The 15,441-nt window shown below is 39.9% G+C and overlaps 1 protein-coding gene and 1 pseudogene across 2 annotated transcripts in view; both read left to right on the top strand.

Moving 5' to 3' along the window:
- Positions 1 to 15,441, top strand: part of DDHD1 (DDHD domain containing 1) — an 89,155-nt gene that overhangs the window by 16,501 nt on the left and 57,213 nt on the right. The window lies entirely within an intron of this gene.
- On the top strand, positions 14,883 to 15,017 carry LOC121105319 (annotated as a pseudogene).

Below are 15,441 nucleotides of genomic sequence, written 5' to 3'. Positions count from 1 at the left end.
TTTTGACTCAGTTTAGAGCTTACTTTCTGGAATGATCATAGTTCATATTCACCTGAAGAGAAACTGCGTTGACAGATTGACATTTGTTTGCCATCTTCCTAAACTTTGTGCTTCTCTTTTGAAATGTGAATTATTTATTATTTTTTGTAATGTGAATTATTTTCTTTCAATACTTTTTAACTCAGCAGGTCACATGTTATTATTTTCATTCTATAAATATTCATCTAGTGTCTGTTAGGTTACAGAAGAGAGGGATCATCTCTATCTCAGGCTTTCCAGAGAAATACTTGAGTTGGATCTTAAAGGGTGTTACTGGCAGAGGGAATGGCATGGCTAAAAGCCTGGAGTCGTTTTTTGTTTTTTTTTTTTAAGATTTATTTGTTTAGAGAGCATACGCACTTGAGGGCTGGGGGTGGGGCAGAGGGGGAGGGAGAGAGAGAAAGAATCCTCAAGCAGACTCCCTACTGAGTAGGAACACGGGGCTCAGGCAGTGCTCCATCCCAGGACCCTGAGATCATGACCTGAGGTGAAATCAAGAGCCGACGGAGCCACCCAGGTGCCCCAAAGCCTAGAGTCTTGAAGGAGGACTCTTGCATGCAGAGGACTCAGGAGGTTCTGTTTGGTAGGAGCACTGAGAATAAGGCAGAAAAGGGTAGAAGGAAACTGGGTATAGATAGGCAAGGATTAGATTAGTCCTTTTCATACTGGAAATTTAAAATTATCCTGTGAGAATGAAACACTAGAAAGTATAAAATGAGGAAATTGCTTGAGCAGATTTGCATTTTAAATTATGAGTTTGGCAGCAGTGTGGAAGATAAATGGAAATCTAGAAATGTGATGTTGTACTCGGGGAGACTAGCAAAGGAGTTATTGCAGTGTTACAAGGGAAAAACCGGGTCTAGGGCAACACACTTTGAATGGCTATTGGAGGGTTGGAGGAGAATGTAAGGGAGTAGAAGGTACACTATCAATGCAACATGAGTAAAAGGGACGGTGTCCAGCTCATCCCTAATGCTTTTAACTTGGGTGGATTATGGAGAAAGAACAGGTCCCCCCCCCCCAAGTTTGCCTTGGGGTGGCAGAAGGAAGCTAAACAGTTTATTTTGATTGCGCTTAAGGTGCCTAGTGCACACCCAGATGGAATCATCCAGTGGGCAATTGAATATATAGGTCTAGAGCTCAGAAGAAAACAGTGTTGCAATTGAAGATGCAAAGATCCTCATAATTTAAGCCAAGGTCTCTAAAATGAGTATGCAGACACTCTGTTGGGGATATTATAATGAAAATACTTGAATTTATATTTACTTTCTATTTCATCCCTTCAAATTTTCTATTTTTGAATGTTTTCTAATGTATGTATGTAGAAGAGTAATACAGATGCATCATTTAGAAATAAGTATGCATGAAAATGTGCTCAAAATATTTCCAGTAATTACTAATTTAAGCTGGTTGTGAACTAGTGGTCACTTCCGAGCATTTTGCTTTACAGTAATAACCTGGAGAACTTTTAGAAAATACATATTTCTGGACCCTGGCTCTAGAAGACTATGATTTTAAGTGTGTATCAAGGAATCTGAAAAACCCATTTTTAAAATTTAATTCCTCAAGGGATTCTGATAATCGGCCAAGTTTGAGAGAACCAAGGATAAAACTGTGGGAAACATGTATTATGTAGAAAGAGATGAGAAAATAGGTTTGAATGACACTCTACTGATTCTAAAAGTTCCGGCTATGTTCATTTCTATCCTTTTTTTTTTTTTTTAAGATTTTATTTATTTATTCGACAGAGATAGAGACAGCCAGCGAGAGAGGGAACACAAGCAGGGGGAGTGGGAGAGGAAGAAGCAGGCTCATAGCAGAGGAGCCTGATGTGGGGCTCGATCCCACAACGCCGGGATCACGCCCTGAGCCGAAGGCAGACGCCTAACCGCTGTGCCACCCAGGCGCCCCCATTTCTATCCTTTTGATTATAATCTGATGGAGTGGCTATAGTCAATATTGAATTGATTATCTCCATTAAGCTAAAATTAACATAAAAAATTCAAAAGTCTGTTTTTATGTTATAGGCTTCATTTTTGGTTATAGGTGTTTTTCCTATGTCCATGCAGATTATATCAAACATTTTTTAACTAGCCAAGGAACTAGAGAACTTTTTCCTAAGCATGTAAAATTCTGCATTGCCTGGAACCACCCAAATATTAAACTTGGACAGTTAAGAACAAAAGGGCCAATGATTTAAAGCTTTTGTTAACAACATCTAAAATAAGACTTCTGTGAATTAAAATGTGAGAAAAGGATGAAAATGTAATGAGAAGGCCTGAATGGATCATATAGTAAAAATTTTTGAGGACTGCTATGGGCTGAATTTTGTCTTCCCCACAGAATCATAGGGTAGAGCCCTTATCACCACTACCTCAGAATGTTACAGTGTATGGAGATAGGGCCTTTAAAAGAGATGATTAAGTTAAAACAAGGCCATTAGCAAGGCACTAATCCAGTTTGACTGGTGTCATAAGATGAGGAAATGTGGACACAGAACAAGACGCGAGGGATGCATAATACAAAGAATCAACCGGTTGAAGCTGGAGGGAGAAGGTGGCCATCTCCAAGCCAAGGAGAGAGGCCTCAGAGGAAGCAAACCTGCAACACCTTAATCTTGGACTTGTAGCCTCCAGAACTGAAGGAAAATAAGTCTCTCTTGTTGAAACCACCCAGAATGTGGTATTTTCTTACGGCAGCCCTGGCAAACTACTGCAAGGCCAGTAACATGCTTATTAAACTTTGCCAAGCACCATTTATATGTCTGATCCTCTGTTGGTAGAAATTTAGGTCATTTGGTTTGTTTTTATTCTTCTGTTTTCTAGTATAACAATGTTGAGGTAAACATGTTTATCTTCAGACATTTTTACAAGAGTTTATTCTATAAAGCATGTTTCTAGAATTGCTGTATAAGAAGATACCCATATTTTAGGTTTTAAAAGATAGCTGCTAGCCCAGAGTTTGTCAGCCTCAGCGCTGTCAACATTTTGGGTGGATAATTCATCGTTGCTGGGAGGGTGGTGTGAGGTCAGGGAAGCAGTTCTGTGCATTGTAAAATGTTTAGCAACATCTGTGGCCTAGGTGCCAGCAGCACTGTCCCACCCCGAAGTTGTGACAATCAAAAATATCTTCAAAGATTGCCAAATATCAGGACACCTGGGTGGCTCAGTTGGTTAAGCGTCTGCCTTCGGCTCAGGTCATGATCCCAGGGTCCTGGGATCCAGTCCCTCATCGGGCTCCTTCCTCAGCAGGCAGCCTGCTTCTCCCTCTGCCTGTAGCTCCCCCTGCTTATGCTGTCTCCCTCTCTGACAAATAAATAAATAAAATCTTTTAAAAAACAAACAAACAAAAGAAAACATTGCCAAATGTCTCCTGATGGGGAGATTGTCCCAAGCCAAGAACCAGAACACTAGCCCTTCTCTGTTTTCCTGTTCCTGTGCAATATGGACAGCTGGGCTTGGGATGTCAGAGCCCAAGTTGAGTGAAGAGATGTCCGCATGAGAGGCAGCCTAGCATGGATAGTGGAGGCCAGTGGGGGCAGGGAGGTTAGCCACAAGGGATCGTGGCTTATTGTGGGATGTCAAAGCACAAGCTGGATTAGGAGGGTTTCCAGCCATGAGGGCACCCTGGCATGGGGTATTCTGAGCCTCAGGCAGGGTGAAAAGTATGTCCATATTAGAGAGGCAGGAATAGTCCTCTCTGGTCCAAAACAGTGCTTCATTTATATGCTAAAGGCCTATTTAGGGTAGTTTCCTAATATTAGAGCTTGCCCCCTATGGCGATCCATTACTGATTTGATGATTTAATATCTTTTAAAGCATATAATTGGGGATTTTTTTTGACTGACATCTCTATGCTATTTGGAATTATTTTAATAGTAGAAGAAGCTAGCCCAAGAACATAGCTGATAGCTATGTAATGCTCACTTGCTATCACCTGGCAAGTACTCGAACCACGCAGATAATCCCACTTTGTGGCTGACTCTCAGTAACATAATGCTGAGCCAAAGAAACTAAATAGAAGAGTACATACTACATGATTCTATTATATAAGGTACTAGAAAGCAAAAATAATCTGTGATGCTAGAGGTAGGAATTATGTTTACCCTTGGTGAGGGGTAGCACCTGGAAAGGAGAGGGATGAGGGGGGCTTCTGAAATGTTGATAAAGTTTCCTTTCTTTTTTTTTTTTCCCCTTAAGATTTTATTTATTTATTGGACAGAGAGAGACACAGTGAGAGAGGCAACACTAGCAGGGGGAGTGGGAGAGGGAGAAGCAGGCTTCCCGCTGAGCAGGGAGCCTGACAGTGGGCTCAATCCCAGGACCCTGGGATCATGACCTGAGCCGAAGGCAGACGCTTAACGACTGAGCTAACGACTGAGCCACCCAGGCGCCCCGATAATGTTTTCTTTCTTGATCTGGATGTCGTTAACTTGTAAAAAGCCTTTGAGCTGTATGCATAAGATTAGCACACCTTTCTGTATGTGTGTCATTCTTCAACAGAATGTCCACCCCCCAAAAAATAACCTGTTCTTTTACTCTGGGAAAATAGTCAAACTCTTTCCTCTGACTCACATAATTATCAGAAAATAGAACGTTAATGGCTGACAGACCACAGCATAGACCAACTAAATAGGTGGCAAGTACCACTCAAACTGAGGAAGGCCGCCCAGTTTGGAGCACTAATAAAAGTGCTCCATCGACCAGATTTGCCAGGTGATAGGATAAGCTGAAGGAATATGTTTTATTCAGCCACATTCAGCATACTTTTTTGAAATCCTACTTTATCATAGGTGCTCTTACCTTTTAGGTTTTGGAGGCATCCAAGGACATAGTACCTACATCCAGGGATCCCATGGAAGTGAGGAAGGCTAAGCAGTTGGAATACAGTAACATAAACACTGATAGATGTGCAGAGTTAACTCAGTGAAATCACGGAGAAGGGGGCGCCTGGGTGGCGCAGTCGTTAAGCATCTGCCTTCGGCTCAGGGTGTGATCCCGGCGTTATGGGATTGAGCCCCACATCAGGCTCCTCCGCTATGAGCCTGCTTCTTCCTCTCCCACTCCCCCTGCTTGTGTTCCCTCTCTCGCCGGCTGTCTCTATCTCTGTCAAATAAATAAATAAAATCTTAAAAAAAAAATCACGGAGAAGGAGAGGTCACCAAAGGATTCCTGAAGGAGAGAAGAATGAAAGTTAGCTAAATGAAGAAAAATGGGAAGAGCATCCAGGGAGAAGGAACAGCACATGCAGGATACAGAAGCACAACTCACATTCAGGGAACTGTTCTAGTTGACAGGGATAGCACAGGCACCATCAGCATTATCTTATATATCATCAAGAGCCTACCCCAAAGCCTGATTCATGGTAGACCTTCAGATATTTAGGTGAATAAATATTAACATAGCATCAGTTATGTGAAGAGGTAGTCAAAGAAAGATCATGAGCTTATAATTCTAAGAAGCTCAGAGTTCACATATGATCCTCTCAATCGATGCCAAAAAAGCATTTGACAAAATACAGCATCCTTTCCTGATTAAAACCCTTCAGAGTGTAGGAATAGAAGGTACATTTCTCAATCTCATAAAAGCCATCTATGAAAAGCCTACTGCAAATATTATTCTCAATGGAGAAAAGCTGGAAGCCTTTCCCTTAAGATCAGGAACTCGACAAGGATGCCCACTCTCGCCACTATTATTCAACATAGTACTAGAAGTCCTTGCAACAGCAATCAGACGACAAAAAGGGATCAAAGGTATTCAAATTGGCAAAGAAGAAGTCAAAATGTCTCTCTTTGCAGATGACATGATACTCTATATGGAAAACCCAAAAGAAGCCACTCCCAAATTATTAGAAGTTATAGAGCAATTCAGTAACGTGGCAGGATACAAAATAAATGCTCAGAAATCAGTTGCATTTCTATACACGAATAACGAGACCGAAGAAAGAGAAATTAGGGAATCCATCCCATTTACAATAGCACCAAAAACCATACGTTACCTTGGAATTAACTTAACCAGAGACGTAAAGGACCTATATTCTAGAAACTATAAATCACTCTTGAAAGACATTGAGGAAGACATAAAAAGATGGAAAGATATTCCATGCTCATGGATTGGAAGAATTAACATAGTTAAAATGTCCATGCTACCCAGAGCAATCTACACTTTCAATGCTATCCCGATCAAAATACCGAGGACATTTTTCAAAGAACTGGAACAAATAATCCTTAAATTTGTATGGAAACAGAAAAGGCCCCGAATCTCCAAGGAACTGTTGAAAAGGAAAAACAAAGCTGGGGGCATCACAATGCCGGATTTCGAGCTGTACTACAAAGCTGTGATCACAAAGACAGCATGGTACTGGCACAAAAACAGACACATAGACCAATGGAACAGAATAGAGAGCCCAGAAATGGACCCTCGGCTCTTTGGGCAACTAATATTTGATAAAGCAGGAAAAAACATCCGGTGGGAAAAAGACAGTCTCTTCAATAAATGGTGCTGGGAAAATTGGACAGCTACATGCAAAAGAATGAAACTTGACCACTCTCTCACACCATACACAAAAATAAACTCCAAATGGATGAAAGACCTCGATGTGAGACAGGAATCCATCAAAATTCTAGAGGAGAACATAGGCAGCAACCTCTACGACATCGGCCAAAGCAACCTTTTTCATGACACATCCCCAAAGGCAAGAGAAACAAAAGATAAAATGAATTTATGGGACTTCATCAAGATTAAAAGTTTCTGCACAGCCAAGGAAACAGTCAGAAAAACTAAGAGGCAGCCCACGGAATGGGAGAATATATTTGCAAATGACACTACAGATAAAGGACTGGTATCCAAGATCTACAAAGAACTTCTCAAACTCAATACACGAGAAACAAATAAACAAATCAAAAAATGGGCAGAAGATATGAACAGACACTTTTCCAATGAAGACATACAAATGGCTAACAGACACATGAAAAAATGTTCAAAATCATTAGCCATCAAGGAAATTCAAATCAAAACCACACTGAGATACCACCTTACGCCAGTTAGAATGGCAAAAATAGACAAGGCAAGAAACAACAATTGTTGGAGAGGATGTGGAGAAAGGGGATCCCTCCTACATTGTTGTTGGGAATGCAAGTTGGTACAGCCACTCTGGAAAACAGTGTGGAGGTCCCTTAAAAAATTAAAAATTGAGCTACCCTATGATCCAGCCATTGCACTACTGGGTATTTACCCCAAAGATACAGACGTAGTGAAGAGAAGGGCCATGTGCACCCCAATGTTCATAGCAGCAATGTCCACAATAGCTAAATCGTGGAAGGAGCCGAGATGCCCTTCAACAGATGACTGGATTAAGAAGTTGTGGTCCATATATACAATGGAATATTACTCAGCTATCAGAAAGAACGAGTTCTCAACATTTGCTACAACATGGACAGCACTGGAGGAGATAATGCTAAGTGAAATAAGTCAAGCAGAGAAAGACAACTATCATATGATTTCTCTCATCTATGGAACATAAGAACTAGGATGATCGGTAGGGGAGGAAAGGGATAAAGGTGGGGGGGTAATCAGAAGGGGGAATGAAACATGAGAGACTATGGACTATGAGAAACAAACTGAGGACTTCAGAGGGGAGGGGGGTGGGGGAATGGGATAGACCGGTGATGGGTAGTAAGGAGGGCACGTATTGCATGGTGCACTGGGTGTTATACACAACTAATGAATCATCGAGCCTTACATCGGAAACCGGGGATGTACTGTATGGTGACTAACATAATATAATAAAAAATCATTAAAAAAAAAAAAAAAAAGAAGCTCAGAGTTCATTTAGTAAGTAGTGAGGAGCCATTAAAGAATTTAAGTATTAGAATAACATGATTTGTGGTATTTTAGAAAGGTTCTCTGGGAACTCTGTAAAAGAAGGATCGAGTCGTTCTCTAAAAAGAAGAGAGTAAGTTAGGGGAATTTGTGTATGTGTGTACATGAACGTGTGTACTTACACATACATATGTGTGTGAGCAGGCTTTTGGTGAGAGTTGAAGCTAGGGATACTACATTTAGATAGGAAGTTCCTAAAATAAAACAGAAATGATAAGAGTGTGAACTTAGACTGTGGACCCAATGAATATGGGGTGAATTTGAAGGTGATTTAGGAGATACAATAGTGATTAATGTCTGGTTATAAGAAGCATTTGAGGAGGAGGCATCATGGATGACCCCCAGAGTTCTGTGTTGGGTGACTGGTTGAATACTGTCAGCACACTGTTTGCTATGAAGGGGAATACGAATCAAGTAACAGGCTTGTGTTCCATTTTGTTTTCCAGGAATCTAGTGTGTTCCGTGGCTATTTATGATTCTGGTAATTTTGATCTGTCTACTGGGAGACGTTTAGTTGGCAGTTGAATATTTGGACAAGACAGAGGTCTGAGCCAGAAAGATGATACAGTATTTGATAGCATACTGGTAGCATTTAAAGCTTGGGTAAAACTCCCAAAACATCTATCAGTAGAATACATGTTTAGATTTATTAGGCTAAAGAGAGGAAAAGAGTTAGAAGTGCAGATGTTTGCTATAAACGTGTTTAACTGTTTTTCACTCTGCCTTTTTCCTTCTCTGGTTTTTATGGGGAGCCGTGGTTGGCTCTGGTTTGTAAGTCTCGTAATAGACTGTCAATATAAAATCTCCCAAATTACTTGTTTTCAAATTACCAACACAGCTTAACAGCCTGTATTTCTCGGGGAGAAGGCTAAAAAACGATTTTTCTTTCTTGAGAAGGTTGTATTGTATAGTAGGAAGAGCTTAGATGAACATTGGAGTCAAAGTTTGTAGGAATCCTGCTTCTTGTATTATTTAGCTATGTGCCTTTGGACAAGTTATTTAGTTTCACTAAGACTTAGCTTATTTATTTGTAAAACTGCAGTAAATATAGCTATCTTTTAAGATTATTATAAAAATTAAATGAGATGAGCTTTTGGGTCTGGACGATGATGGCAACTGTCCAAATGTAAATCTCTCTACACATCCTCCCCAAAAGCCGTAAGACCAAACAGGACCACACACGTACAGGCACACACACAGCCCATATATAAACCCCACCTTCAGTATTACTACAACATAGATAATACCATGAATTTTAAATTGTTTTTATGTAAAGAACAAATTACAACGGTTCCTATTGCTGCTTTAAGCCTCTGAGTCTGAAAAGTGGGGCAAGGAGAGGCTTAAGGGACGTTGAAGACAGAGGAAAGGAGATCGGGGGTTTACAATGAAGCACAAGCACAATGACCCTCAGAAAGAAAACATCCCCCACATAACTGGGAAAATACAGACACAGGCCTGGACTTAGGAATTCATAGCACTAGCTATAGGGAATGTGTGTGAAAGAGAGGGACCACTAGCAGCATCAGAGAAACATTGCTCCTGGGAAAGGAGACAGAGAAAGAATGGTGCCCCTTGGAGCCATTGCAGGGAAAGGAAAGAAGAAAGTAAGGAGAAAATAAGTGTCCTGGAGAAATCAAAGAGAAATAAGACACACAGGAGCAATACCCACCCACCCACCACCACCCCTACGACCACCATAACATCATCCATTAAAACAGCTGCTTTTACTAATCCGCAGAAGCAGACAGTCTTCCAACTAAGAACTCTGCATAAAGTGCTCAGGAATAGAAATAAATTAGATGCTATACAAAGCTACCTTAAGAGTAATACAGAAAATATGAACCAACATATTTCCACTGATAAAAATTCTTTCCCAAAAAGGAAACACAAAACAGAGGAAAACTCTTATTTTTTTAATAACAGTTTAATTAATGTACAGTGTTATATTAGTTTCTGGTGTACAACATAATGATTCACCAATTCTGTACATTATCCCGGTACTCAGCACGCTGAGTGTACTCTTAATCCCCTTCATCTCTTTCACCCATTCCCCACTCACTGCCCCTCTGGTAACCATTAGTTTGTTCTCTGTATTTAAGAGTATTTTTTCATTTGTCTCTTTTTTTATTTGTTCCTTTGTTTTGTTTCTTACGTTCCACATGTGAATGAAGTCATATGGTATTTGTTTTTCTCTGTCATATTTCACTAACATTATATGCCCTAGATCCATCCATGTTGTTGCAAATGGCAAGATACCATTCTTTTTATGGCTGAGTAATATTCCTCTGTGTGTGTGTGTGTGTGTGTGTGTGTGTGTGTGTGTGTGTGAGAGAGAGAGAGAGAGAGAGATCTTTATCCATTCTTCTATCAATGGACACTTGCATTGCTTCCATAACTTGACCACTGTAAAAAAAAAAATGATAAACATAGATGCACATATATATCTTTTCAAAATAGCATTTTCCTATTCTTTGGGTAAATATCCAGTAGTGGAATTAATGGATCTTATGGTAATTGTATTTTAAATTTTTTGAGGTACCTCCATCCTGTTTTCCACAGTGGCTGCACCAGTTTGCATTCCCACCAATAGTGTACAAGGGTTCCTTTTTCTCTACATCCTCTTCAACACTTGTTTCTTCTGTTTTTGATTTTAGCCACCCTGACAGGTATGAGGTAATATCTTATTGTTTGCATTTCCCTGGCACATCTTTTCATGTGTCTCTTGGCCATCTCCTCTGTATGTCTTCTTTGGAGAAATGTCTGTTCATGTCTTCTGCTCATTTTTTATTTGGATTATTTGATTTTTTGGTGTCGAGTTGTATAAGTTCTTTATATATTTTAGATACCCCTTATTGGATAAATCATTTGCAAATATCTTCTCCCATTCAGTAGGTTGTCTTTTTGCTTTGTTGTTTCCTTTGCTGTGCAGAAGCGTTTTATTTTTATGTAGTCCCAGTAGTTTATTTTTGCTTTTGTTTCCCTTGCCTTAGGAGACCTACATAGAAAAATGTTCGCTACCACCAATGTCAGAGAAATTGCTACCTTTGCTCTCTGCTGGGATTTCTATGGTTTCAGGTCTCACATTTACATCTTTAGTCCATTCTGAGTTTATTTTTGTGTATGGTTTAAGAAAGTGGTCCAGTTTCATTCTTTTGCATATAGCTGTCCAATTTTCCCAACATCCATTTGTTGAAAAGACTGTCTTTTTCCCATTGCATATTCTCACCTCTTTTGTTGTAGATTAATTGACAGTATGATTGTGATTTTATTTCTGGGCATTCTGTTCTGTTTCATTGATCTATGTGCGTGTCAGTTTTTGTGCCAATATCATACTGTTTTGATTACTACTGCTTTGTAGTGTATCTTAAAATCTGTGATTATGATTAACACTAGTTTTGATTTTGATTGGGATATCATTACATCTGTAGACTGCTTTCGGTAGTATGGATATTTTAACAGTATTTGTTCTTCCATTCCATGACTATGGAATCTCTGTTTCTTTGTGTCATATTTAACTTCTTTCATTGGTGTTGTTGTTTTTTTTTTTTAAATTTTATTTATTTGAGAGAGAGAGTGAGCGAGAGAGAGCATGAGTAGGGGTAGAGAGAAAGGGAGAAGCAGACTCCCCTGCTGGGCTGGGAGCCCAATGCGGGGTCGGTCCCAGGACCTTGAGATCATGACCTGAGCTGAAGGCAGATACCCAACCAGCTGAGCCACCCAGGCACCCCCATTGGTGTTCTTTTATAGTTTTCAGAGTCCAGGTCTTTCACCTCTTTAGTTGAGTTTATTCCTAGGTTTTTATTATTTTTGAGCAATTGTAAATGAGATTGTTTTATGAATTTCTCTTTCTCCTACTTTATTATTGTATAAAAATGCAGTGGATTTCTATATATGGATTTTATATCATGAGACCTTAATTCATTTATCTGTTCTAATGGTTTTTTTGGTGGAGTCGTTAGGGTTTTTTGTATATAGTATCATGTCATCTGCAAATAGTGTTTTACTTCTTTCTCACCAGTTTGGATGCCTTTCACTTCTTTTTCTTGTCTGATGCCTGTGGCTAGGACTTCTAGTACTGTGTTGAATAAAAGTAGGGGAAGTAGACATTCTTGTCTTCTTCCTGATCTTAGGGGGAAAAGCTCTCAGTTTTCACCGAGTATGATGTTAGCTGTGGGTTTTTCATATATGGTCTTTGTTATGTTGAGGTATGTTCCCTCTAAACCTACTTTGTTGAGGGTTTTTATCATGAATGGATATTGCCCTTTGTCAAATGTTTTTTCTGAATCTATTGAAATGATTATATGGTTTTTATCTTTTCTTTTATTGATGTGAAGTATCATGTTGACTGATTCATGAATAATTGAACCACCCTTGCGTTTCGGGAATAAATCCCACTTGCTCGTAGTGAATGGTTTTTTTAATATATTTTTGGATTCAATTTACTTATATTTTGCTGAGGATTTTTGCATCTATGTTCATCAGAGATATTGGCCTATAGCTCTCTTTTTTTGTAGTGTCTTTATCTGGTTTTGGTATAGGGTAATGCTGGCCTCGTAGGGTGAATTTGGAAGCTTTCCTTCCTCTTCTATTTTTTGACATAGTTTGAGAGAAGTATGTATTAACTCTTCTTTAAATGTTTGGTAAAATTCACCAGTGAAGCCATCTGGTCCTGGACTTTTGTTTGTTGGGAGATTTTTGAATACTGATTTAGTTTTGTTGCTGGTAATTGGTCTGTTCAAATTTTCTATTTCTTCCTGATTCTGTTTTGGGAAGTTATATGTGTTTAGAAATTAAGACATGTTTTCTACATTGCCCAGTTTGTTGGCATGTAATTTTTTATAACGTTCCCTTATATGTTTGTATTTCTGTGGTGTTACAGAAAGAGCTTAGATGAACATTGTATTTCTATTGTGTTGGTTGTTATTTTTCTTTCATTTCCGATCTTATTCGAGTCTTTTTATGATGAGTCTGGCTAAAAATTTATCAATTTTTTTCTCTTTTCAAAGAACCAGCTTCTGGTTTCATTGATCTGTTCTATTTTTTTAATTTCTATTTTGTTTATTTCTGCTTTAATCCTTTAATTTCCTTCCTTCTACTGTTTTTGGGTTTTGTTTTCCTTTTTCTAGATCCTTTAGATGAAAGGTTAGGTTGTTTGAGATTTTTCTTGTTTCTTGAGGTAGGCTTAATGACTGAGCCACCCAGGCACCCCCCCTTTGACTGATTTTTATAGATATACTTAATTTTACTGCTTTTATGCTTCCTACTGTTCTTACTCCTGCTAATGGTCTTTCCTTTCCAAAGAGTGCCCTTTAACATTCTTGAAAGGCTGGTTTGGTGGTGATGAATTCCTTTAATTCTTGTTTGTCTATCTCTCCTTCTCTTCTGAATGATAGCCTTGCTGGATAGAGTATGCTTGGTTGCAGGGTTTTTTCTTTCAGCACTTTGACTATATCATGCCACTCCCTTCTCACCTGCAATTTTTTTTGCTAAAAAATATCAGCTCACAGCCTTATGGAGTTCCCTTGCATTTAAGTGTTTTCTTTTCTCTTGCTGATTTAAAATTCTCTCTTTATCACTATACTTTGCCATTTTAATTACTATGTGTCTTGGTGTGGACCTCCTTGGGTTGATTTTGTTGGGGGTTCTCTGTGCCTCCTGGATCTGGATTTCTGTTTCCTTCCCCAGATTCAGAAAGTTTTCCACTATTATTTCCTCAAAATACATTCTCTGCACTGTTTTCTCTATCTTCTTCTGGAATCCCTGTAATTTGAAAGTTACTGCACTTGATGGTGTTATTGAGTGTCCTTAATCTATTCTTATTTTTTCTTTTTCTTTTTTCTTCCCTCTGTTCAGCTTGATTGTTTTTCATTACTCTGTCCTTCAGGTTGCCAATCCATTCTTCTTCCCTTTAGTGTACTGTTTATTCCCTCTAATGTATTTTTGATTTTAGTTATTGAGTTCATCTCTGATTCTTTTTCATGTTTTCTCTTTGTTGATGTTCTCACTGAGGTCCTCTACTCTTTTTTGAAGTCCAGTGAATATCTTTATGGCCATTACTTTAATTCTCTAGCAGGCATATTACTTATCCCATTTCATTTAGCTTTCTTGTTGTGTTTTGTCCTATTCTTTATTTGGGACATATTCCTGTCTCCTCATTTTGTCTAACTCTCTGTTTCTATGTGTTAGGTAAACTGGCTACATCTCCTGCTCCTGACAGTAGTGGCCTTAAGATGAAGATTCCTGTAGTGCCCTGCAGTGCAGTGTCCCCTGTTCACCAGAACCTGGCACTTCAGGTGTTTCTTATGTGTGTTGCTTATGCCCTACTATTGTGGTGAGCCACACTGCCTTCAGTCCAGTCATCTGCAGTGACTCCCCTTGCCTGTTGCAGGCAAGGTTTGGTCCTTGTGTTGTTAATGGGCCAGTCTGGGGCTGCCTTGGGCTTGAGTGGAGTCAGACCAGGCATTTGTCAGAGATGCAGTATCACTGAACTGCGGGGTGCTTTCTCTTTGTTGTCGCCTCGGAAGCTTTTGTTGGTACGTGGGACCTGCAGTCAGACCCCATGTCTGGCCTCTGACTACTGCTGGGGCTGCAGTCCGATTGTTGTGTGTGGTTGTCTTCCCCTCTCCCTGGGGCAGGAGTCACTTTGGAGCGGTGCTGGCCTCTGTTGGGGCTACTTGCACACTGCCACACTTGTTGCTTTGAATGGACTCCTGCTGAGGGTTTGTGGGAGGGGCAGGTCCACAGGAAAGAGCTCTGTTAACAAGCTAGGTGGAGAGAGTTCCCAGTGGTTCCCCCAGGTGTCTGTATATCTAGGCTAGGAGGAGGGAAATGGCACCCTCCAGCTCTTTTGCTCTTGGAGAAGTATCTTAAAAATCCCTGTCTCTCCAGCATACATTCTGAGATTCACAAATGAATCTTCCCCAGGTGTTTTTTAAACTGCTCTTTCTAATCTGTGTCTCAATCGCTTCTCAGCCTTTTGGCTAAGATCAAGTGTAGTATCTAATCTGTGTCTCAGTGGGGCTCTTTTCTTACTGTCTCTTTTCAGTCAGGGACTCACTTTCTATCACTCTCTGGCTCTCCCAGAGCCAAGCCCACTGTTTTTTAAAGTTCCAGTTTTCAATCCCCACTGATTGTAAGAACTCGAGATGTTAAGACCCTCTGGTTTTCAAAGCCATACGTTATGAGGATTCCTCTTCCCAGTGCAGGTCCCCCGTGCCTGGTGAGGTGTCTGCTCCTCTCCCTCTCTGTGCCTGCAGCATCACTTCCTCCTGCAGACAGTCTCCCAGTCAGTTTGGTTCCCAACCACGTCTCCACCCTTCCTACCCTCGTTCTTGTGACCTCGTGGCTATATTTATCTGTGGAGAGTCTTCAGGTTGTTTTCTGGGTTATTTACACTGATGTGGGTGTTACCTAGTTGTATCCGTGGGATGAGGTGAGCTTAGGATCCTCCTAATCCACCATCATCTCCAGAAGTTTCAGGAAACAAATACTCCAACTGAATAAAAAAATTTTCAAACTT

Source organism: Ursus maritimus, unplaced genomic scaffold, assembly GCF_017311325.1.
Source record: "Ursus maritimus isolate PB19 unplaced genomic scaffold, ASM1731132v1 scaffold_25, whole genome shotgun sequence".
Taxonomy (NCBI): Eukaryota; Metazoa; Chordata; class Mammalia; order Carnivora; family Ursidae; genus Ursus; species Ursus maritimus.
This window is presented reverse-complemented; position numbering and strand designations above follow the sequence as displayed.